Here is a 3,890-nt window from a genome sequence, read left to right on the forward strand (position 1 = left end):
TGTGATGTCAAAAAGGAATTTTCATGTCACAATGGCTTTGAGGTCACAATAGATTTCTGTTATCCACCAATATTCCAATATTGCTAGCTTGTAATTGAATGAAATCACAGAGTAGGAATTCACACTATGTCTCTAATGTCACTTTGATATATAATGCCATAATATGATATTTAAGTTTAGTGATGTCAAAATGGCATGTCTAATCTTATTGGTAATTAAATTACCATGAGGATCCCAAAAGTTGCTATGTGCTGAGTCCTTCAAAAGGCACATTGTGCTGAATCCATTACACAGGGTTCTTAGTGCTTTTTTTTAATTTTAATTTTAATTTTTTGTGAACAAACTGTACAGAGGGGTTACAATTACATGGGCAAGATAATGAATACATTTCTTATCAAGCATTGCAGTCTCCTCCTTTGTTTACCCTTCAAATCCCTTCCCAGCTCCCCCCTACCCCCCCCATAATCTCCCCCACCCCCCACCCCGGCACCAAAGTTGTGAAGCTCTTTTTGGACATGACAACTTGTACTTCTCATAGTTGCAACGGGTCCACCTGTATCCTTAAACTACTTGTTTTTCCCCATCTCTTCCACAAATTATACCGACATTAAATATCATGAAAACAGGGGTTATACTTTGGGGGAGGGACATACAAAGCAACAAAGAAATAATCTTATAAATGTGTTAGAAACAAATGCATGAAAGAAAAAAAAACATTTAAATACATATCTAAGGGTTCATTTTCCTAACATCACATTATCTGACCTTTTCTGCTTGACTCATACATATACTAGATATTGCAAATAAGAGAAACCATGGGACCTATGTTTCTTTGGGATTGGCTTACTTCACTTAATATAATTTTTTCCAAGCCTTTTCATTTTTATAAGTGTGCTGTGTGCTGTCATCCCAAAAGATTCAATGTTCTGAGTCCTTGAGAGGACAATCACACACACACACACACACACACACACACACACACACACACACTCACACACACACACACACACACACACACACACACACACACACACACACACACACACACACACACACACACAAACTCGGAGCATTACCTTGCACCTGCTTGGTTTGTGGGGTGGATGGAGAAGTCTCCACTAGTGGTTGGGCTGAGGGGATCTTCAATTCCCCCAGACAGCTGCCTGGGTTGGGGGAAAGCCCTGAGCTGAGGTGAGGCTGCTTCTGCCATGGCCTGGTAGCCTTAGGGCAGAGTCAGGGCAGTACAAAGCCAGGGGTGGGGGCATGGCCGAGGTGGGGAAGTAGTGTGACTGAGAGGAGGACAGGGAATGGTTGAAGGGGCACATAGTTGCTGCAGACAGGGGCACACGGGAGCTGGCATACTTGTGCAGCAGGGGCTGGGCAGCCTGGGTAAGAAGTGGGGACAGAGAGAGAGAGCAGAGAAGAGCAGGCACATGCACCAGGGGTGGCAGCATCCATGACTGGCCTCCACTGCTGTAGGAGCACAGGTCTGGGCCAGGAGCACCGAAGACACAAAGCCCGCACAGCAGGCACATCCCTCTCAGTCTCAGGGAGGCTCAGAGGCCAGGTAGGCCCTGAGTCCAAGGCCCCTGCACCAGGAGCTCAGCTGTGAAGGGGGCAATCTCAGCCCTGCCACCTGCCCGCCCTTGCCCCGGCCCCTTCTCCTGCCCTCCCCGTGCTACCTCATTTGAAACAGGTTGCAGCCACCTTGGACCTGTGGTGCCTCTTGGAGTCATCCAGCGATGGTGCACCCCTGGCTTCCTTGCAGCCAGACCTGGTCCCCAGTGGAAGCCCCGTGGGTCTGCACCTCACGACCTCCCCCCCCCCACGGACCCAGACCCATGACACCTGCCTCTCCTCTTGGGTCCCAAACTCGCCTCCCCAGCACCAGGCAGGCCAGCCCTGACTCTGCCACAAATGCCCCCCAGGAGTGGAGGGTGGGATAGTGGATGTTGATCCTGGAATCCTACCCCCATCCTGGCCAGTGTCCCAGGAAAAAGGCAGATGCAGGGATGTGTGAAGAGGGTGCGCCACAGGGAACCTGGTGGCTTTAGTCAGAGGTGGGGAGCAGCAACTCCAAACCTGCCCTCTTGGGATGTTTCCTTTTTTCTGGGGGTGGGGATGTGTTGCATGCAGAAGATAGTCCCCCAGAAGGCGGTGGTGGCGGTGGCTTCCCTGTACTTCGGGGTATGGGAGTCCCCGAGGCCTGACCAAGGACCGCCCCCGCTTCCCTGCCCCCCTACCTGGCTCAGGAGAAGATGAGTTGGACCCAGAGCTGCCTCCGGGTCCCGGCAGGAGTCCGACGGAGGGCAGCTGTGGCAGTGGCGGTGGCAGAGGCTGCTGCAGCAGCGGCGGCGGCAGAGGGGGCCTCTGGAGGTCTAACAGTCCCCCCCTCATCCAAGGCCTCAGTGTCACCTCGCCGATGTTCCAGGCCAAGGCGCCTAGCACCAGGCGGAACAGCACCACATTCCCAGGCCGCCATGGCCTGCTGCTCCTGGCCTCCCCCATCTGCATGCACAGCAGCGACTTGCACCAGATCAAACAGGAGAGGGCATGGACCTGATCAACCAAGAGATGGTCCATGAGCGCGGGGTCCAGACGGCAATGCAGATAAGCCACTCCTGGGAGGAAAGTTTCAGGCTTATTGACAACGACGTGGAAAAATCTGCTTCGTCAAAGCGCATAGATTTTATTCCTGTGTCAACAGCACTGTCACCCACCCGGGGTATTGGGAAGCAGTGCTTTTCACCATCCTTGCAAAGTTTTGTGAGTAGCAATGGATTGCCTCCAAGCCCCATCCCGAGCCCGACGACCTGATTTACCACCCAGAGAAACCAGAGTCCCATCAATTGTATCAGACTAAGTGTTCTTGGACCATTGAAAAGAAAATGTGAAATGGAAACTGAGTATCAGCCAAAGAGATTTTTCCAGGGCATCACCAACATGTTTTCTTCTGACGTGGCCCAGCTGTCAGATCCTGGTGTGTGTGTGTCTTCAGATACCCTGGATGGAAACAGCAGCAATGCGGGAACTTCTTGTAACTCAGCATCTACAGTCAGCACTACCACCAACTCTCCTGTGTCACCTGCCCAAGTGGTCTCTCCCTTTATTCCAGTAGATGAACTTTCATCTAAGTGATGTACTCATCTGGAAACTTTTTGGGGACGTGGCAGGGTAGAGACAGAAATTAAGTCTGAGCAAGCACTGAACTTTGTCAATTAAACTGAGGATATTTCCCTTTTGACCCTTTCCCTTCCCCTCCCCCCCTTTTTAATTTCTTGAAATATTCTAGAGAACTTCTCTGTCAGGTCTCCTGCGAATACCCTTGAATTCAGTGTAGTAATATTTTCAGACTTTTTCCCAATAAGTGTGTTGTAGCATACATTTTTCGCTGCTAATATGTCTAAATACATATGTTATCCCTTGATTTTAAAAAACAAGAAGATAGCCCCCCATTCTGTGTGAGCCCTTGTATTTTGTGCTCGGTCACACTTTCCCCTGAAGAGGGTCCCAGAAGAGCCCAATAGGGAGGTGAGGGCACTAGGGGTCAGATAGAAGGTGAATGTCTGGGAAGAACACGCCCCTCCAACACAGGTATACCCTGCTGGTCCCCCCCCCCATTCCAGCTCTCAACAGCACTCACAGGGTGATCACATTTCCCAGCTCTGCCACCATCTGCTGGTGCTCCAGGACCATCTGGTTTCCTCATCCTCCCCAAGAATCCACCAAGTCACCCAGAAGCATCTAGGCTGGAGTAGGAAGGTCATCCATGTATGTAGCCTTTAGGACCTCATCCATTTCCCCAACACTGCCCCCACCCCTGGTCAGACACTTCTCTGGGTACACCATGATCTCATGCTTGTTCTCAGTCCAGGCTCTGAAGAGCCACC

The 3,890-nt window shown here is 50.8% G+C and overlaps 1 pseudogene; it reads left to right on the top strand.

The window, feature by feature from the left end:
- The first annotated feature begins 1,742 nt into the window (after positions 1 to 1,742).
- On the top strand, positions 1,743 to 3,138 carry LOC138804759 (PPP2R1A-PPP2R2A-interacting phosphatase regulator 1-like; annotated as a pseudogene).
- Positions 3,139 to 3,890: the final 752 nt, after the last annotated feature.

Source organism: Dipodomys merriami, unplaced genomic scaffold (genome assembly GCF_024711535.1).
Source record: "Dipodomys merriami isolate MVZ:Mamm:240054 unplaced genomic scaffold, mDipMer1.0.p SCAF_371, whole genome shotgun sequence".
In the NCBI taxonomy this organism is placed as follows: domain Eukaryota; kingdom Metazoa; phylum Chordata; class Mammalia; order Rodentia; family Heteromyidae; genus Dipodomys; species Dipodomys merriami.